Genomic DNA, 22,739 nt, shown 5'->3' with positions numbered 1-22,739 from the left:
GGCCCCTTGTACGACAATCTACCAACTTTCCCACAGAAGCTATTTGGATATCACAGTTATGCTTTTCCTGTGCTATGTAGTTCTGGTGTTACTTTTAAGTAAAGTTTACGCCTGTTATGCTGGACGACAGCACATAGTACGAGCTAAATCGTAGTCTTGGTCGATACTCTGTCGATATACAACGTTTGGTACCGATTGAGTGTCTGACTCCTGGAGGTTTGGATGTAAGAATGACGGACGCGGCGGGTCAGCACGCGATCCTCACCAAACGATGTGCACAAGAGATCTTTCACATGTGTAGCAATATGGGTGCAGCGCCATCCTCCATGTAAGTCCTATTTTCCAGCAGGTGTTTACCAGGCACTCAAGGGACGACAGGATTCGTAACATGCGGTGTCCCTGACGTGCGGTGTCCAACGCCATATGCTGTCCGGTTTTTTGCACTCATTTTTGTTTCAATAAAATCTACATTATTCCTTGAATTAGTGCGTTTTCAAATGTTCATTTCATGGACTTTTGGGTCACCCTGTACATTTTCAGTGACAGCAGAAGATACTGTTAGTTTGTAGGCGAAAACTCTTCATTATTTTTGTTTTAAGCACAGATTAATCAGTAATTATCATCAACATTTTTTGATTATAGGGAGGAGCTTCATAAACTGTTCTGTGACTGGACAGATAGCCGCACATGGATGTCACAACTGTCAGCTTCGCGGTGACAATATGTGGTGCATATGTGCAAGGAAAACAGTGCCACATTCGGTCGAAGACTATCACCAGTTAGCATTGCCAGTATTCCTTTTTACGCACATATTTCATGTTCGTTATACAACTGTGTCGATTTTGTGTCCTTTTAGTACTCTTCTGGGGCAATCCGTGTCTTCACGACTGGGAGGAAAACTTCCTAGTAGGTGGTTCACAGCCTGTTTTATCCCTGTCCACCAATGTTTTGATTCATTCCTCTTTTCTGCTTGGTATGGTGACTGGAATTTTTGTGAAGGCATCTGTACGTCTTTGTTGCTTTCTCTAGACAGTGCGTCTTTAAATTTTTATTGCTGTCCCAGATTTCATTGCCTCAGATAGTGTTTTCAGTACAGGAAGATAAAGCGTGAGACAGAGAAAATGTATTGGACCACGGCCTAATTCCCATGAAACAAACCGAGGTGGCGCAGTGGTTAGCACACTGGACTCGCATTCGGGAGGACGACGGTTCAATACCGTCTCCGGCCATCCTGACTTAGGTTTTCCGTGATTTTCCTAAATCGTTTCAGGCAAATGCCGGGATGGTTCCTTTGAAAGGGCACGACCGATTTCCTTCCCAATCCTTCCCTAACCCGAGCTTGCGCTCCGTCTCCAATGACCTCGTTGTCGACGGGACGTTAAACACTAACCACCACCACCACCCATGAAACAAAAATCGCCAAGTAGACAAGATCGGCAGTTGAGATCTACATCTACATGGATACTCTGCAAACCACATTTAAGTGCCTGGCAGAGGGTTCATCGAACCACCTTCACAATTCTCTATTATTCCAATCTGGTATAGTACACGGAAATAATGAACAACTATATCTTTCCGTACGATCTGTAATTTCCCTTATTTTGTCGTGGTGATCGTTCCTCCCTATGTAGGTTGGTGTCAACAAAATATTTTCGCATTCGGAGGATAAAGTTCGAGATTGGAATTTCGTGAGAAGATTCCGTCGCAAAGAAAAGGGCCTTTTTTAAAATTATTTCCAGCCCAAATCCTGTATCATTTCTGTGACACTCTCTCTCATATTTCGCGATAATATAAAACGTGCTGCCTCTCTTTGAACTTTTTCGATGTACTCCGTCAGTCCTATCTAGTAAGGATCTCACACCTCGCAGCAGTATTCTAAAAGAGGACGGAAAAGCGTAGTGTAGGCAGTCTTCTTTGTAGGTCTGTGACATTTTCTAAGCGTCCTGCCAATAAAACGTAGTCTTTGGTTTGCCTTCACCACAACAATTTCAATGTGTTCCTTCCAATGTAAGTGGTTCGTAATTGTAATACCTAGGTATTTAGTTGCATTTACGGCTTTTAGATTAGACTCATTTATCGTGTAACCGAAGTTTAAAGGATTTCTTTTAGCACTCATGTGGATGACCTCACACTTTTCGTTGTTTAGGGTCAACTGCCACTTTTCGCACCATTCAGATATCTTTTCTACATCGTTTTACAGTTTGTTTTGATCTTCTGATGACTTTATTAGTCGATAAACGACAGCGTCATCTGCAAACAACCGAAGACGGCTGCTCAGATTGTCTCCCAAATCGTTTATATAGATAAGGAACAGCAAAGGGCCTGAAACATTACCTTGAGGAACGCCAGAAATCACTTTTGTTTTACTCGATGACTGTCCGTCAATTACTACGAACTGTGACCTCTCTGACAGGAAATCACAAATTCGGTCACATAACTGAGACGATATTCCATAAGCACGCAATTTCACTACGAGCCGCTTGTGTGGTACAGATCTGAATTGAATGATAAATAATATTTGTTTACAAACGTGTACACCGTTTTCTTTACACTCTCTCTTGTACGTACATTCACGATGTGACTTTTCGAATCTCGACCAGTAAGAATCCCAGGAACACTACAGTTATGGCAACGCTGCTACGAACACTAGATTCGTACAGAGTGTAAAGTGACAGAAGGCCCTAGACCCTTCGCAGTGAGACAGCTAAGCGACTGTCTCGGCTACACGGCTGCAAGGCGCGCTTCGCTGCCTCTTCTTCGCGCTATGTTCCGCTAACGAACCTGCGTCACGGTCCCGCAGCGTGAGTCTTGCACTGCACTACAAACTCCGGCCGTCTTGTGCTAGCAATGTGGGGCTCCGACAAAGGCCTCCATTTGCCGGAAGGACCACGAGAAAGAACTCTGACATTCCGATAGATATGAATGAAGCCTCCTGCCCTTTCCCATAGTCAGGCACTACCTGAGATAAATTAATTGGACATGCGTCAGTAATTACTGTGACCGACTGTTCACATATTCACTAACTGAAATCAGTATAAGACAATCGTCTGATAAGTGTTACTCAGTGATTCCTCCGAAAGAGTAACTGCTTTCAGTAATAGAAGTAGTATTCAAAGAAATGTTCTGTGAACAGCAGTATTATAACGGCGGATCGTCTGCACAGATGCTAGATGGTTAGGGATAGCAATACAGAATCTATTACACTGCCTTAAAAAGTTGTTACGCACCCAAACACCTGGTCGGATGTCAATGTAATAGCGCACACATACATTCCACTGGCGGATATGTAAATGATTACAGATGCATTACTCTGTGACAGCATTCTGATTAGTGTTATTTGAGTTTAATATTGTTGTAGGGTATACAGGGGCCATAAACAGCCTGAAGGAAAATGGGAGTCACGTATAAGTGTGAGATATTATCACCATCTGACTAAGCTTAAAAAGGGTGTCATTGGGGCTCTCCATTTGGCCAGACGAACAAATTTCAACACTCCGCTTACGTTAGGAAGACCGGGCACAGAACACATTGATGACAGATCGTCTGAACTCGGTGAAGTTTCCGGTGGAGACAGCCACGCCCGTCGTATCTCGCTGTAGGTACCTGACATACAATGAAGTGCGTCTTTCAAATGAAAATGTCACCTCTGCACAGCTCTGGTCGTAGATTCGTTGGACTCAGGACGTGGATGAATGGCTGTAACAATGTAGAATGATTTGGAGTCTGACAGGAGTTGGTGGTCGAGTAATAGTTTTTTTTAAGGAGTGTCATTTTTAATACTAGTCATTTCCTTTGTGGTTTTACACAAGACACGTTTACACAATCACTTATCATCCATCTGCGCCGTATGCTGATTTCAACGGTCTTACACACATATATCGCGCCAAAACAATTACAGTTACATTTAACAGACTCAAAACAGTGCCACAACTTAACTAGTAAGGCACACTCTACCGCTCACCTCCGCCATCGCTTCCCAACTGCCGCTTTGTTACTTTATCGCGGGTATAAAAGTGCTTCCTTGAGTTTAGGGCCAATCAGAGCCCTCCGTCTTGTTCCCTGTATATAGGCTGTATCTGAAATGAATGTAGAAAATGAGAAGGCTGGTAGACTGGGCTGTAACAAGCATATTTCACGTAGCGAAGCATGTGATGTGTCGACAGAAGTGACGACACAGTGTGGTTTGAGGTGACCGAAATACACGCTATAAGCTCACGCAGGATAGCGTGAGGTCTGAAACAGGATACGTAATGAATGCTATAAAGAAAAGTACGTAGCTTCTGGAATACTTAACTTTAATCCATCCTTGGTACATCGCTATTGACGATACAAGTGAGACTCTATAGTTTCAGACAATATACTGCTAATGGCGCCTTGCTAGATCGTAGCCATTGACTTAGCTGAAGGCTATTCTAACTATCTGCTCTGCAAATGAGCGAGGCTTCGTCAGTGTGCATCGCTAGCTACGTCGTCCGTACAACTGGGGCGAGTGCTAGTACGTCTCTCTAGACCTGCCGTGTGGTGGCGCTCTGTCTGCTATCACTGAAAGTGGCGACACGTGGGTCCGACATGTACTAATGGACCGCGGCCGATTTAAAGCTACCACCTAGCAAGTGTGGTGTCTGGCGGTGACACCACAAATTCCTCTCTGCACAGTGGTGGTCGTGGATTCGTTGCTCAGGATGTGGATGATTGGCTGTAGCGATGTATAATGATTTGGAGTCTGACAGGAGTTGGTGGTGGAGTAGTAGTTTTTTCTTTTTTTTTTTTAAGGGGTGTCATTTTTAATTCTAGTCATTTCCTTTGTGGTTTTACACAAGACACGTTTACACAATCACTTATCATCCATCTGCGCCGTATGCTGATTTCAACGGTCTTACACACATATACCGCGCCAAAACAATTACAGTTACATTTAACAGACTCTAAACAGTGCCACAATTTAACTAGTAAGGCACACTCTACCGTTCACCTCCGCCATCGCTTCCCAACTGCCGCTTTGTTACTTTATCCCGGGTATAAAAGTGCTTCCTTGAGTTTAGGGCCAATCAGAGCCCTCCGTCTTGTTCCCTATATATAGGCTGTATCTGAAATGAATGTAGAAAATGAGAAGGCTGGTAGACTGGGCTGTAACAAGCATATTTCACGTAGCAAAAGCATGTCCACACCCCATAGTGTACGGCGCTAGGCCTCGTTGGACAGTATCGAGCGCCGCGAAGAGGGTAGGCAGACAAGATGCCACCCCAGCCGTAATGGTAGCAGGTCTGCAGGGCAGCCATTTCAAGGAATTTGTGACATCAACGTAAAAGAGACGTCGGGTTGAAGTTTTATGACCTTTATTTGCAAACGCTGTAGTCGACATAGTTGCGGATATTCCAGGCGGGTCAACACTGCGGGTTTTCCGCCTCTTTCTGGGACGTGAGAGCGCTGCTTTTGGCTGTGCAAATACCTATTTGATAGGTGTCTTTTAGGCGGCCACACCTGTGTACGCTACGGAGTGCGGTTCGCCCTGCGTCAGTTTGTCGTGAAACGGGGACCCTCTTTTCTTTGTTACTGTGTGGCGGGGACAGGAAATGGAGAGCCATTCTTGGCAGCAAAGGGCAGACAAGCACTGTGCTTACCGGGCGGTGGACGGAAATGCTCACGCTGCCCAGCGTTTGTACATTCGGCAGTTCCCGAATCGTAGAGTGCCGGATACAGGCGTATTTAGCGCCATCGACAGGTGCCTCGGGGAGACAGGTTCACATGAGATACGTTTTCCACTGGCAGGTCCTCGTAATGGCACACATGCATATGAGGCCTACTTCAAAACCCGATGTATTCATTTTACCTTACAGGGGCGAAGGCCTGAAGGGCAAGGTCGTCCTCGTGGGAGACACTCCTTTTTGTATACCACCTGGAAGGCGGCGAGTGGGTCTGCTCCTGGGATATGCAAAATAGGCCGAATGAAGGAAGCGAGTAGGGGCAAGATACTGCGTGTAAAATGGTTCAAATGGCTCTGAGCACTATGGGACTTAACTTCTAAGGTCATCAGTCCCCTAGAACTTAGAACTACACAGTCCGTACACCAGGACATGAAGGGGAGGCGTTAGCACTTCTGGAAAATACACCCTCGACAAGGTCGCGGCGTGTTGCACGGGAAATGGGTGTAAGCCATTCCATAATAAGGCGTGTGGTATCGGTAGCTCCGATGCCACAGCGTAGGTGCACGCTCGTAGCTTGCCACTACGAGAGCGGACGAGCTACGGCGACCACAGCGCCCTCTAGCCGACGCTGTGGAGCTCAAAGAGCACCGCTCTGCTTTCTCCACACGTCATCAAGAGCAAACGACCTGGAAACATCGCTTCAACTTCAGAGAGTGTTGGCCTGCTATTGAGACTTACTACGGGAATACGGCTTTATACCTACGTGCTCATCATCGCAAAGATGTGTAACCATTTATTAACTTGTTTTTGCCTGTAGTAAATATCTTTAAATTTACACGCAGTGCCGGCCGGAGTGGCCGAGTGGTTCTGGGCGCTACAGTCTGGATCCGTGTGACCACTACGATCGCAGGTTCGAATCCTGCCTCGGGCATTTATGTATGTGATGTCCTTAGGTTAGTTAGGTGCAATAGTTCTAAGTTCTATGGGACTGATAACCTTAGAAGTTAACCTTATCGACTATCATTTCCACAGTCACACGGCGGTCGGTACAAATAATAATTCGGCTTTCAAGTGAGGAAGTTGAAAATGCAACTGGTCGGGCGAGAACGGTGTTCGTCAGTCACTGAGTAGCGACCATTTTTGAACTGCTCTACCCACTTCTAAAAATTTGCCCCATTCATACAACCTTCACAATAAACTCTAGACATTCTACAGTATATATTCACTGATTTCTCGCTTTCAGCAAGTAAAAACGATTAACAGAGCGTTGTTCAAGTAATGTGGGCGCTTCTATCGGACTCGCTATCTTGAAATGTATTTTTGTGGTTATAAACAAAACATCTGCTCCAGAATGAGATTTTCACTCTGCAGCGGAGTGTGCGCTGATATGAAACTTCCTGGCAGATTAAAACTGTGTGCCCGACCGAGACTCGAACTCGGGACCTTTGCCTTTCGCGAAAGGCAAAGGTCCCGAGTTCGAGTCTCGGTCGGGCACACAGTTTTAATCTGCCAGGAAGTTTCATATCAGCGCACACTCCGCTGCAGAGTGAAAATCTCATTCTGGAAACATCCCCCAGGCTGTGGCTAAGCCATGTCTCCGCAATATCCTTTCTTTCAGGAGTGCTAGTTCTGCAAGGTTCGCAGGAGAGCTTCTGTAAAGTTTGGAAGGTAGGAGACAAGATACTGGCAGAAGTAAAGCTGTGAGTACCGGGCGTGAGTCGTGCTTCGGTAGCTCAGTTGGTAGAGCACTTGCCCGCGAAAGGCAAACTGGCTCATAACTGTTCTACACTGAAGCCCCAAAGAAACTCGTATAGGCATGCGTAATCAAACACAGAAATATGTAAACAGCTAGTACACGGCGCTGTGGTCTGCAACGCCTACGTAACATAAGAAGTGTCTTGCGCTGTTGTCAGATCGGTTACTGCTGCTGGAGTAACAGGTTATCAAGATTTAAGTGGGTTTCAGCGTGGTGTTATAATCGGCGCACGAGCGGTGGGACGCACCATCTCCGAGGTAGTGATAAAGTGGGGAGTTTCCCATACGATCATTTCACGAGTGTACCTTGAATATCAGGAATCCAGTAAATCATCAAATCTTTGACATCGTTAAAGACGGAAACAGATGGCGGAAGAACGGGACCAACGACGACTGAAGAGAATCGTTCAACGTGCGAGAAGTGCAATCCTTTAGCAAAATGCTGCAGATTTCAATGCTGGGCCATCAACAAGTGTGAACGTGCGAACCATTCAACGAAACATTATCGGAGCCAAAGGTCTACTCGGGTAGCCTTGATGACTGCACGACACAAAGCTTTACGCCTCACCTGCGCCCGTCAACACCAACATTTGACTACTAATGACTGGACAGATGTTGCCTCGTGCGGGTGGACGTGTACGGATATGGAGACAACCCGATGAATCCATCGACCCTGCATGTCAGCAGGGGACTGTTCAAGTAGGTGGAGGCTCTGTATTATTGTGGGGTGTGTGCAGCTGGAGTGATATGGGACCCCAGATACGTCTACATACGACTCTGACACGTATGTAAGCATCATGACTGATCACCTGCATCCGTTCATGTCCATTGCTCATTCCGACGGACGTTCCAGCAGGACAATGCGACACCTCACTCGTCCAGAATTGCTAGACAGTGGCTCCAGGAACACTCTTCTGAGTTTAAACACTTCCTCTGGCCACTAAACGCCCCAGACATGAACATTATAGAGCATACCTGGGATGCCTTGCAAAGTGCTGTTCAGAAGAGAACTTCACCTCCTGGTATTCTTACGGATGTATGAAGAGCCTTGCAGAATTCATGGTGTCAGTTCCCTACAGCACTACTTGAGACGAGTCCATGCCACCCTGCAGCACCCCTGCGTCCTCGCAGGGGCCCTGAACGATGTTAAGCAGGAGTACCAGTTTGTTTGGCTCTTCAGTGTATATAGCACCGAACACTGTCCAAGCTTGTTTACGAAAGAAACCTGACAGAAAAAGGTGCGAGCGCTGAAAGGTGATCAGACAAATTGCTTGTTTAGTGCTCTTCACGCTTCGGGCCCGTGGCGGAAGTTCGTTACCTCAGGCGGGCACTGTTCGTGCCCTGCGAAGCGTGTACCACAGACGGACGTGAGACTGCTGCTCGGAAACGGTCGTGCATGGCGCCTGGTGAATATGGTCGTGTTTCCAGTGGCGTGCTGTCAGTATACCTAGTTCACAGGGGGCTATTAACGATATGTGGCTTTCGTCTGAGGAAATGAAAGCTGTGTGCGTCTGGGTATGTCACTGTGCCACTATGATGATGAAAATCAGGTTTCCTTTAAATACACGCTGTAACTGTCTTGAGAGTTAGTTACTTTGAGACTGGACGTAGTTGATTGGCGTTAATCAAAAATGCCTTTAAAGCGACAAAGGCGCCATTATCAACACCTCACTGAGTTTGATCGAGGTCTCGTGATGTACGATCGCATGAAGACTGGTCTCCTGAAGGCCACGTGATATTACGCCGAGGAAACACCACTATGTTCGGCGTATAGCTCTGCTGCATCGTACTGCATTTGCAGCAGCAATTTAAGCAGCCGTAGGCACCATAGTGACACAACGAACCTCCGAGACAGAAACCCTGTAGCTTGCATACAACTGACCCCAAACCACCGCCATTTGCAACGTCAGTGGTGTCACGGGAGAGCTAATTGGAGAGCAGGATGGAGGTTCGTTGTGCTTTTCGATGAAAGCTGGTTCTGCCTCGCACCAGTGATGGCCGTGTGCTGGTTTTAAGGAGGACCTGCACGCAACTGTCTGCGTGCTAGGCACACTAGACCTACTCCTGGAGGTATGTCTGGGATTCGATTTCGTATGCCTGCAGGAATACTCTTGACATTATCCCATGCGCCTTGACTGCAAAATTGTACGAACTGTTATGCTGCCATTCATGAACAGCAAACCTGGGGGTGTTTTCCAACAGGATAACGCTCGTCCATATGCCACTGTTGTAACCTAACATGTTCTACAGTCGACATGTTCCTTGGCCTGTTCGATCACCAGATCTCTCTCCCATCGATCACATATGGAACATCATCAGCCGACAACTCCAGAATCATCCGCTAACAGCATTACTACTCCCTGCATTGACCAACCAAGCGTAACAGCCCTGGAACTCAATCCCACAAACGGACATCCGGTACTTGTACGACACAATGCATGCACGTCTGTAAGTTTGCATTCAAAGTTCTGGCGTTTATATCGTTTATTAATAAACAAGCATATCACATTTGCAATGGCTTACCTAGCGCTTACATTAACCTGTGTTCTTGCAGTGTAATCAGTTACATACGTTATTCGCGAAATTTGATTACTTTACATTAATTACTTTTTGCTATATGAACTGAAGGGTCTGGGTGCAAAAGAATGGAACAACTTTATTACAATCAGTGGCACCGAGTGTAAATGTGTGCTGGACTGGTATTCGAACGGGGGACTTGTTGTTTATTAGGAGCTTACGTAAACCACTGCGCCACTAGGAAACAGTGTTTATCGATCTTCTGCGGATTATCTCGACACACCTCTATGCCGATCCATCAAAAAAAGTTTAGTTAACGTATTATGTAAATAGAAAAAGCAGGGGAAGAAACGAAAGGAAAAGGATTATTGAAAGCAGCTGCATCAGCATCAGCGGCTACGGGTGAAAAACTTGTGCTGAACCAGGATTCGAACCTGGGACCTCCTGTTATTAAAAAGTAGGATTTACCACTGCGCCACCTAAACATAGTGTTTACCAGTTCTGTGCGGAGAATCTCGATAAACCTCTCGGCCGACCTACGTGCTGACCTAGCGCACCTGTTTCACAGCTGCGGATTCCACGTGGTGTCTTTTCTTTCGGACATGTCCGAAAGAACAGGCACCACTCATTCATATAATTCGCCTCGATAGGCAATGGATCCACCACATTTAGAGTGGATGCACAATTGCGTCCAACCTGATACTCGAATCTATAAGTAGCAAGCGTGCAGGACACAGGCAGGAACTGCAAGTAGATGGTGCTCACTTAGCCATTGAGGATGTTTTGTTTTTGTTTTATTACAAGCAGTGTTGCAGACTTCAGTATTCAACTAGTCACAAAGAAAATTAAACCTTTTAACTCATTTGTCTGACTTTGTTACTAATTTATTGGAGCGCTGTCGAACCTTCGATCTCCTGTCCTGTTACCTGCCCCTGGGGCATAGCTATGTAATAGTGGCAGGGAAAAATTGTCTTAGCGGTGTACTGCACCAGAAGCCGCTCAAAAACTCACGAACTCGGCCTGCACAGCAGTAGCGACGAGGCTTCCACAAAACTGGCGACGAGGGTTAACAAAAATTATGTCTGGCGGCCCACGTGAATTTACGCGTGCTACAACCTGACTGGCTAACTTCAGTGCTACTTAACTCGGCCGGCCGAAGTGGCCGAGCGGTTCTAGGCGCGACAGTCTGGAACCGCGTGACCGCTACGGTCACAGGTTCGAATCCTGTCTCGGGCATGCATGTGTGTGAGATGTCCTTAGGTTAGTTAGGTTTAAGTAGTTCTAAGTTCTAGGGGACTGATGACCTCAGATGTTAAGTCCCATAGTACTCAGAGCGATTTGAACCATTTGAATTAACTCGGAAAAGATGCAACGTACAGATTTTTTTTCTTAATAATTGTTTCTCTGCACTACTTACCCTGCAGTATCCTTACAACCGTTTTCAATTGTTTCTGACCACCCTGTATATTCAGGTACTAAAATCGGATTTCAGGATTAAGTATAGATTACAGGATATTCAAGTCCTCAAACAGATTTTGCACTAAATCACCCAAAATATATGCATCTTCACGTTTTCACGGCGCAATGAATGCTGCATTTAATTTCGGCTGTGCAGCCACATTAATTCCGAATCTTCTTCTAATACAAGGGCTGTTCCGAAAGTAACGTCCGATCGGTCGCGATATGAAAACCGTAGTGAAAATCAAAAATTTTTTATTCGCAACAGTTAGCCACACATTCCTGCCACCTTTCCAAATAGTCGCCGTTCCGGCTTAGATATATGTCGTGGCGTTGTACAAGCTTTCCAGTACCCTCGTCACAGAAAGCAGCCGTTGTGCTTTCCGCCAATTCTCTACGCTGGTCTGTCTTTCGTTGTTTGTGCCAAAATATTGTCTTCACAGCCAGTGGTTCACGTGAGCAGAGATGGACTACGGAGGGAGCCAATTAAGTGCTGTATTGTGGGTAATCAAACACTTAACACCGAATACTCTGCAGGAGCGTCTTTGCCGGCCATTGTGACCGAGCGATTCTAGGCGCTTCAGTCCAGAACCGCGCTGCTGCTACGGTCGCACGTTCGAATCCTGCCTTGGGCATGGATGTGTGTCATGTCCTTAGGTTAGTTAGGTTTAAGTAATTCTAAGTCTAGGGGACTGATGGCCTCACATGTGAAGTCCCATAGTGCTCAGAGCCATTTGAACCATTTTTCGTCTTTGTTGCCCAGCAGGTCGCGGCTGAAAATTGTCTTGAAGAAAGAAACGCATGACATGTATCTTATGTGGGCTGCATAGCACCAGGCGAAATCTCGCACCCAAACCATATACTTGGCGGGAGGCTCTCTTGGTTTAGCTATTTCTAAGAGATCGCTTTGAGCTCTGAACTGAAGGAATGCGACATGAAGCGATCGACAGGCACACTAAAGACGCATCTATGTCAAGATCCATCGGATTTTCACGGTGGTTTCCATTTCGTGTCTAGGCGGACGTTACTTTCTGAATACGCCTTGTATTTCGGCTGTGTATTGTTCAGCTATATTCAGTGTGAGCCGAAAGACTCTACACTCTTTCGGCTCACTCTGAAGATGGCTGGACGACATACAGCCAAAATATTGGAAGAAAAATAGGAATTCACCTGGCTGTGCAGCCGAGATTCAATGGGGAACGAAAAATATATTTTGAAACAAGTGAGAGTTTTTCACAGTTCTTATTAATTTCTGGTAGTGGGAGACACAAGTGGTAGGGCTTTTCGGAATAACTGGAAAAAATTAAGCTCTCGCTTATGTACAACTGACGGTTCCGCAGCTGAGACGGCCCATGCCATGTAAGCGCACTGCTCTACAACGGTTTCTCTTCCGCGTCCAGAAGATACCAGCAGCAGCAGTGGTGGTGGGAGCCCCGGTCGTTCCGCTCTGTGCCATCAGGTGGGGCCGGCGCTGACCGCAGCTGGCGACGCCGTTTAACGACCCAGCTGGCTCCCACCGACTGGTCGGTGTCTGGGGGAGGTGGGGCAGGCTGCCCTGTGCCCTGGCGCAGGTAATTGGGGCGGCTCCACGCGCCCGCCTGCTTGCTTGCTTCCTTCCTTCCTTCCGTCGCCGCCTCGCCTGCCCCCATTTTCGCAAGTGTCGGCACGTACTGCCGCTGTCCCTCCTACAGCAATCCCGCGCTCGCTGAGCACCACACACTACGTGCCCTTCCGACACGTCTTTCGCAGATCTCGAGAACAACGTTTGCCTTCCTGACGCTGCTGCAAGGTTTTAAGAATTCTGTATACACCTCCAGCTCTGGTGCTCCCGAGAAAGAATGGAACGAGGATTGGAGTTGAAGGCACAGTCGACGACAAGGTCGTTAGAGTTGGAGTACATGTTCGGATTGGATAGCTTTCGGTACGGTAATCGGTTCAAATGGCTCTAAGCACTATGGGAGTTAACATCTGAGGTCATCAGTCCCCTAGACTTAGATCTACTTAAACCTAACTAACCTAACGACATCACACACAGCCATGCCCGAGGCAGGATTCGAACCTGCGATCATAGCAGCATCGCGGTTCCGGACTGAAGCGCCTAGAATCGCTCGGCCACAGGGTCCGGCACGGTAATCGGCTGTTTCTTTAATGAGGGACCATGCCGACATTCACCACAACATGCTATAGATCTCCCGAACAGTAAACTTCATACAGTAGCTGCAAGAGAAAACCAATTACACCAGTTTACAAGACGACAACTTCACTAGTGAGAGACCGATTAGCAGCCGTGGCGCCGTTACAGAAGCAATGGTCACCAAGGGCAGGAAGGTAAGAGAGCTGCTTCATTATTTATGTTCTCTCGAACTGATAAAGACAGTCACCATCAACTTACCTAATACGTCTAGTTTAGATTCGAAAAACACAGAACAGTCATTGTTAAAGCTGAAAGGCGTTATAAATTTCTTCGATTGTTTGGTCACTAATGTCACTGCTGCCGGCCGAAGTGGCCGTGCGGTTAAAGGCGCTGCAGTCTGGAACCGCAAGACCGCTATGGTCGCAGGTTCGAATCCTGCCTCGGGCATGGATGTTTGTAATGTCCTTAGGTTAGTTAGGTTTAACTAGTTCTAAGTTCTAGGGGACTAATGACCTCAGCAGTTGAGTCCCATAGTGCTCAGAGCCATTTTGAATGTCACTGCTCCCATATCATACACTCTCCATCATGCTAGAAATACAATATCAGATCAGACATGTCAAGCATCTTGGCTGAACCTTCTTTCTCTACCCATATCAAACACTCTCCATCATGCTAGAAATACAGTATCAGATCAGTCATGTCAAGCATCTTGGCTGAACCTTCTTTCTCTACCTCTTCCATGCCACTTTGGAACAAACTGTTCTTTAACCTGCGGATTACTCAAAATTATTCTGCATTCAACAGAAGATAAAAGATTTCTCTTTTAACATCCAAGAGGAAACTAGTATCTCTGTCACACTCTACACTATCTACACTTTTCTCATCCCTTTCTGTTTCTGTCTTCTTCCCTCCATCTCACCTGCTGATCTTCCTCTATTATCTCTCGCTCTTCCTCTAACCAAGCAACTTCTTCTCTACCTTGATTCCCTCTGTACTGTTGTTACAAGTTTCTGTTAGATGTCTCTACTTCATTCAACAAACACGCCTTGGAGAAAATTCCTTAATATTAAAATACTGAGATTTCTTAAATTTCAGATATTATTGTTTTGGGTTACTAAGGACCATACGAAGTAGCTCAGGTCTTTTTTCTATCGTTTTCTCTTTCTTTATAATAATCTCTGATTCTTTCTCTTTTTCTCTTCCCAGAAAGCCTTCAAACTTTTTACTTTTGCTCTGAACATTTCTTGTTCTCCTGTTTTTTTCTCCGTTATTTCCATTTCTTTCTGGTCTCCTTTAACTTCTAGGACCACGGTCACTGATGTTTCTGGGTTTCTGTCAAAAAATTTAAAAATTCTTTTTGTTATCCCCTTTTCATATAGCCGGTTTAGGCGCCGATGAAATACAATTCCTCTCTTCCACACTGTGTCTGATTTTGGTTTCATCTTTCAATAAATTTCTTTATTACTTCTTAATTTACATTTCCCATTCTCAAATTTCGATACAAACACTTATTTTTGCTTCCTTCCAACTTCAGCAAACTCTTTAGCTGTATTTAACGAAAGGCATTCTGAAACATAAGCCAACGGCCTTGCTGCAGTGGTAGCACTGGTTCCCGTCAGATCACCGAAGTTAAGCACTGTCGGGTTAGGCTAGCACTTGGATGGGTGACCAACCGGTCTGCCGAGCGCTGTTGGCAAGCGGGGTGCACTCAGCCCTTGTGAGGCAACCTGTGGAGCTACTTGATTGAGGAGTAGCGGCTCCGGTCTCGGAAACTGTCATACGGCCGGAAGAGCGCTGTGCTGACCATATGTCCCTCCGTATTCGCATCCAGTGACGCCTGTGGGCTGAGGATGAGACGGCGACCACTCGGTACCTTTGGGCCTTCATGGCCTGCGCAGGACGAGAGAGAGGGAGGGAGAGAGAGATTCTGGAGCATGAAGGCATTCTGGTTTAATGACAATGTTGTAGTGCCGGAGTTTTGCATTTATAAAGGTTGAGGGGAGAAAGGAAAGGAAGGGAAAGGACCACAGATGCCACGTGAATCGGGACTTCATGCGGAATCACCGACGAATAGCACTCGGGATGTGCTGACGAATCACTTGTTTTAACCACTGCGCCACGGACAGTGTTCATCGCAGTTCCGCGGATTATCTCGACACGCCTTTCGTTCGACCCTCAATCCCACCTATCTGCATTCCCTGGCCATGTCCTCCATGCTCCCTACTTTGAGATTCCCGCAGGTGATAAGACGTAATTGTGAATCCGCACTGAAGATGGTGGATTCATTGCCCATCGAGCCGAATCACCAGGCATTCATATAATAACATAATAGATTTCTCGTTACTCTGGGTTCTGTTACTTGAAAGCCACTTCCATTTTTCTTGTACTTGTTAAGTTAGCTTCTCTGTCCAGATCTCTTAGTTCTATTACATACTTAAATTTTGTAGTTTTTTTTATTCTTCCACAGTCAGTTTCCATTTATTTCGATGCCTTTTTCCTGTCTCTTATATATTCCGTTTTTTCAAAATGTATAAACCCGCCTATTTTTGGAACCATACATTGTAGGAGATTTATCTTCATTTTTGTATCGCCTACGTATTTAGCTCAGATGACAATACCGTCTGCAAAAGCCAAACAATCACAATTCAGATTAGCCTCTTCTCTCCGAATACATATACAGGGTGAGTCACCTAACGTTACCGCTGGATATATTTCGTAAACCACATCAAATACTGACGAACCGATTCCACAGACCGAACGTGAGGAGAGGGGCTAGTGTAATTGTTTAATACAAACCATAAAAAAATGCACGGAAGTATGTTTTTTAACACAAACCTACGTTTTTTTAAATGAAACCCCGTTAGTTTTGTTAGCACATCTGAACATATAAAAAAATACGTAATCAGTGCCGTTTGTTGCATTGTAAAATGTTAATTACATCCGGAGATATTGTAACCTAAAATTGACGCTTGAGTACCACTCCTCCGCTGTTCGATCGTGTGTATCGGAGAGCACCGAATTACATAGGGATCCAAAGGCAACGGTGATGGACCTTAGGTACAGAGGAGACTGGAACAGCTCATTACGTCCACATGCTAACACCTTTTTATTGGTCTTTTTCACGGACGCACATGTACATTACCATGAGGGGTGAGGTACACGCACACGTGGTTTCCGTTTTCAATTACGGAGTGGAATAGAGTGTGTCCCGAAATGTCAGACCAATAGATGTTCAATGTGGTGGCCATCATTTGCTGCGCACAATTGCAATCTCTGGCGTAATGAATGTCGTACACGCCGCAGTACATCTGGTGTAATGTCGCCGCAGGATGCCACAATACGTTGTTTCATAACCTCTGGGGTTGTAGGCACATCACGGTACACATTCTCCTTTAACGTACCCCACAGAAAGAAGTCAAGAGGTGTAAGATCAGGAGAACGGGCTGGCCAATTTATGCGTCCTCCACGTCCTATGAAACGCCCGTCGAACATCCTGTCAAGGGTCAGCCTAGTGTTAATTGCGGAATGTGCAGGTGCACCATCATGCTGATACCACATACGTCGACGCGTTTCCAGTGGGACATTTTCGAGCAACGTTGGCAGATCATTCTGTAGAAACGCTATGTATGTTGCAGTGCTCTCCGATACACACGATCGAACAGCGGAGGAGTGGTACTCAAGCATCAACTTTAGGTTACAATATCTCCGGATGTAATTAACATTTTACAATGCAACAAACGGCACTGATTACGTATTTGTTTATATGTTCAGATGTGCTAACAAAACTAACGTGGTTCCATTTAAAAAAACGTAGGTTTGTGTTAAAAAACATACTTCCGTGCATTTTTGTATGGTTTGTATTAAACAATTACACTAGCCCCTCTCCTCACGTTCGGTCTGTGGAATCGGTTCGTCAGTATTTGATGTGGTTTACGAAGTATATCCAGCGGTAACGTTAGGTGACTCACCCTGTATTGTCATTATTATTACTATTGTTATTATTATTATAGAGGGTGATTCTGTGATGATGCTACAAACTTTCAGAGATGGTGGAGAGAGGTAAATGTATCTATTTGATGAAAGGAACCCTGGTACGCAAACGACCGTGTCGAATGTTATACAAGTAAGTGATATGTCTGATAGTGCACCTTTGTACTCCAATATCTTTGCTTTCCCTACTTTGGGAGGAGGTAGTATGTACCAAAACAAGAAAAAATGTCCTGTAAGCATGGGTTCTAAAGAGCTAACCTTAAGAGCTATGAGAACTTCTTCATCTTTGCTTCTGTTACATTTCTTCTACTGTGAAACACATGTCTGCTACGAAGCAAGTGCTGTTAGCTCTTAAGGTATGCATTTCTTTTATTGGTCCGTACTAGCTCCTCCATAACATGGAAAGCATAGAGCTTGCAATAGAAGTGTTTCACTGTCAGAGGTAATACGATTTGCGCTTGCTACTTCCGACTTAGTCTTTTCCGGCCCCGGATAAAACTGATGCATCCACCCTACTCCATCATCCCTGAAAGTCCGTAACATCATCACGGAATCACCCTGCATATTGCCCATGCACATTTTAGGAAAGTGTGGTTCATCTCTAAAGGATACCGCATATGTGACGCTAGTGCGACCAATTCTTGAGTACTGCTTAGTGTTTGGGATCCGTACCAGGCCGGATTAAAGGAAGAGGCTGGCTGCTAGATTTGTTACCGGTAGGTTTGAACGGCATGCAAGTATACGGAGATGCCCTAGAAACTCAAATGGGAATCACTGTCGGGAAGGCGACGTCCTTTTCGAGGAACTCTACTGAGAAAATTTAGAGAACCGACATTGGAAGCTGACTGCCGAACGATTCTACTGCCGCCAACACACATTTCACGTATGGACTTGAGGGCTCATACGGAGGCATATAGCGGTCGTTTATCTCTCCTTCTCGTTGCAAGTGGAACAGGAAAGAAAATGGTTAGTAGTGGTACAGGGTACCCTGCACCACATACCAGACTGTGGCTAGCGGAGTATGTATGTGTATGTAGATACTATATACATTGTAATGTTGCCTCATTAATGATGTCCGGTGAGATGTAAGAGAGTGTCTGAAGACCCTAATCTTGCAAAGGTGAAATACGTGCTTACATAAATAAACCGCGTCAGGTGTTGTAGGTTCCTCAGACATCAGAGTGCTAGGTTAGCCATCTGAGCCGACAGGTTCTTGTCCTCAAGACTCGCCATTATTATAAACGTTCGGGATGTGTCAGAATTTTAATTACTGTCATAACTGTGTCTGCGTTGGCTGCGTGTGCGGTGGAACTGTATTCGCTCTTGTATAGGGAGTCGTTGGGATGAGTAAATAAGAATCATGCGCCACCCTCTCTGGCACCATTCCTTTCGACTCGACACTACTTCTCGGTGGACTGCAAATAAGTTTCACTGCGTACTCTCAACCAATTTCAAATTTGTTCTCATTTCGCTGAATAGGATCTGTTCCAGACGTTTCCACAACAGATAAATCTGTATAATCGTCACGAATCGTAGCTTTAGGCGTCAACAATAAGTGCATGATCATGCGGGAAGCGGAAGAAAATCCACGATAGATTCACTATAATCGTTTAAGGCGAATATAATTTCTCACTTTATTAATAAAACTCCCACAAATTACCTCAAAAATATGCTAAACTTAGACACAAGTGTAGAAGATGACATCTACAAGCGTGGCTATGCGTATCACCAACTATTGAGCTACGCGTGTATTGATTATGCCGACCGTGACGTTTATTCTTACAAAGCGCTCTTCGAGTATACCGTTTCATTCGCTTCGTCCTTTTGTAAATTTAAAAGGCACTTATCCTTTCACTTTGCTCTGTCAGAGCCGTGAGTATTTTTGCGTGAGTCTCGGAACAAGAGACTTCAAAGCGAAAAAAAAGGACAGAACATTATTTCCACTTTCGCATACATATTTTGGCTTGTGTGATACGAAACAATGCTGTGTGTCGCTTAATCTCGCCAAGAGAATCACTGTCACGAACAATGTATTTGATGTGGGAGGTCATCTGGCCTCGTTTCATAAATCACGACACTTGATAGATCGGTTTGTCCAGCGAGGCCATCGGCTTTGCCACCACTGATGTATTTATGGAGCACTGTCAATCGTACGTTCAGAGCTAGTGCGGCTTTCACACGAATTAAGCTGTTTGTCAGTTTTGCGAGAGATTAAATAGAGTGTTACGCGACAGAGTATCATTGGAAGCAACATATGAATATTTACTGCACTGTGGGGCCAATCTGCAAGAGTAATACTTTTGGCAAAAATCGAAAAGACTTCAGTGATGGATTATTTTCCATGGAATGATACAGAGTACAACGAATTGGCCAACGCCCTCTTCTTTGTAGCACTGAGTATGATCACGGCGTATAAGTAGTAGGGAACACGTAAAATTATAAAAACTGGCACTGTAATTGGTTATTAAATGGCAAGGAGAGACACGTCATAAAATATTATAATGATACTCCGCCCTAGAAATTTATGTTCTTGTGCCAATAAAGAAAAAGCTTCAGTTCAAACATCGATGTGGTGTTTTACGGAAATTGGTTTGTGACTGATTTGATATGTAGCCACCCTGGAAAAACAAACTTGTGGGCAGTAACACTTTGGAGTTGAGTTCATTAGCAAAAGTAAATCAGAGATAATGGAATTTAGTCGAATGAAATCAGGCGAAGCTTAGAGACAGAATAGGAAATCAAACATTAAAAACAGTAAATGAGCTTTGATATTTGGCCAGAAAAATTATTGATGATGGCAGAAAGACCTGAAATTCAGACTGGTAATAGGAAGTCTAGCATTTCTGGAAACGAGAAATTTATTAAAAGAGAATATAAATTTAAGTGACTCCATGGAGTGCTGTGTGCACAACGACCATATATGTTAAATTAAAAGGAAGGTCAGCGTTGGCCGTAATATTGATGTTTAATTGATGGCAAAAATCGACTTTCAATCACATAGTGATCATCTTCAGTGCTGTGGTGTATAAATTAAACTCATAGACATTGGTATCTAGTTATCAGTAACCAAAGATGAGAAGCGATCACAATAATCGCTTCTCAGCTTTGGTTACTGATAACTAGAGACCAGTGTCTATGAATTTAATTTGTACACCACAGCACTGAAGATGATCACTATGTGATTGAAAGTCGATTTTTGCCATCAATAAAACATCAATATTACGGCCAACGCTGACCTTCCTTTTGATAAATTTAAGTGTTACAAAGTGTATTATTAAGATATTTGTGTGAAGTGTAGGCTTCTGCGGACGCGAAATGTTGATGATAGTTCAGAAAAGCAGGGAACAGAAGCTCTTGAAATGTAGTGTTACAGACGAATGTTGAAGAGTGTGTAGATTGATTGATTAACTAGTGAAGAGGTACTGAGTAGAGACAACAGAACGTTTTAGCAAAACGTCAGTAAAAGAAGGGAACGAATTTTTGAGACATCAGGAAATCTGGTAGTGGAGGTAGTGTGGAAGTTAAAGACTGTAGATGGAGATCAAGGATGGATCAACATCGCAGTAATTATACTGAGATGAAGAGGCCTGCGCAAGCCAGACTATCGTGGACAACCGCTGGAAACAAGATCGCCTCACATGACCTATTGCTAAGTTACAGTGCATACATAACAAGATCCACACCAAAACAACACCGATACTAAATCGGACCATTTCGAAATATTGGCAGAGTTGTTGTGTGACCCGGTAAATTGGCAGATAAACAATAACCAGAAGTCACTCTCGACATTAAAGCAAATTTCATCCTTGAGCACTGTCATATACATCTACTTTTACGAGCACACCTGTAATTTGCAAGGGACATTACAGTGTGCGATGGTGCGGACTTCGGACGCCACTATCATTTCTTTTTCCATTCCCTAAAGGTAGGAGTCAAGACGACCGTTTGATTTCGAATTTTTCAACATTTACCGCCACGGTCACTTCGCGAGTTGTATGTGAGGTGGAAATAATATTTTATCTGACTCTTCAACAGCAATCTTCCACGTGCTGCTCCAAGCGTCTCTGGTAGCGGCCGCCACAGCATTCTAATCTTCCTTTAGGTATTCTCTTGCGCTTTCTAGACGAAATTTTGGCGAGATGCGACGATCTTCTTCGGGTCTCCTTTATCTCCTCTGTCAATATCTAAAGCTGTCTGAAGAACGTTCGGCCTAAGACAACTGTTATAATAGCCTCTGTATAGAGCTAGGTCAGTACAGCACGCTCTTCAGACGGCCTTGCGTTATCTTGTTGAAAGTTAATATTAAGAGACCTCGTGGCTACAGCATATACACCATATTTCAGAAATTATGCGAACAAGAGTTGATGGCGTTTGAACCCATTCGCAGCCAATACCACGACGCCATCTTTTGGTCCCATAAGACGAACGTATTGTGTCAAGGTGCATTCTTTTCGTAACCTTCACACACAAATAAACCATCGTAATGCTTTACAACAGGGACCGGTGTGAATAAAGCATATGGCGCCGCTTCTGCGTCCACTGTCGGCGTACGTCTGTCTTTCTCCTCATCAAAGGAAGCCGCAACAGCTGTCGCCGAGCTGAGAGACCGTGGTGCTCTCAGAGAACTGTGTATGTGACCACTGGTATTGCAGAAAACAAGCCTATTTCGTGACTAAAGGTACGTGACGTGACTGCACGATCCTTCATGGCCGATGAAACAGTACACTGACTCTTCGAGTGCTAGTCCATGGCACTGTTGAGAGCCTACATGGCGTTGAGTGAGGCCCTCCCCCCTGAACCAATCGATTCAATATTTGTATGTAGTGAATCTCGACACAGGCAGCAGCGATATCGCGGTCAGATGCCACGATACTGCCGCTGTCGAATTTCGAAACGTGCCGGTAGATGTCTCTCCTCACTCGAGGCATCTGCATCTACATAGTGCTGAGCACGCCTCCATACTGTCAATCACGGAGGGTACCTTGAACCGCAACTACTCATTCTTTTACCTTTTCCACTGTCCACCGTCGGTAACTGAGTGGTCAGCGTGACAGAATGTCAATCCTAAGGGCTCGGGTTCGATTACCTGCTGGGTCGGAGGTTTTATCCACTCAAGGACTGGGTGTTGTCCTAATCATCATCATTTCATCTCTATCGACACGCAAGTAGCCGAAGTGGCGCCAAATCGAAAGACTTGCACCCGGCGAACAGTCTACCGGACGGGAGGCCCTAGTCACACG

General features: G+C 45.1%; 1 protein-coding gene and 1 pseudogene across 4 annotated transcripts in view; one reads left to right on the top strand and one right to left on the bottom strand.

The window, feature by feature from the left end:
• Nucleotides 1-22,739, bottom strand: part of LOC124615449 (hemicentin-1-like) — a 1,163,225-nt gene that overhangs the window by 884,279 nt on the left and 256,207 nt on the right. The gene's annotated exons all lie outside the window — the stretch shown is intronic.
• On the top strand, nucleotides 15,088-15,205 carry LOC124617055 (annotated as a pseudogene).

The sequence above is a fragment of the Schistocerca americana genome, chromosome 5, assembly GCF_021461395.2.
Source record: "Schistocerca americana isolate TAMUIC-IGC-003095 chromosome 5, iqSchAmer2.1, whole genome shotgun sequence".
In the NCBI taxonomy this organism is placed as follows: domain Eukaryota; kingdom Metazoa; phylum Arthropoda; class Insecta; order Orthoptera; family Acrididae; genus Schistocerca; species Schistocerca americana.
Note: the sequence above shows the minus strand (reverse complement) of the source record. Positions and strands in the feature narration are given on the sequence as shown.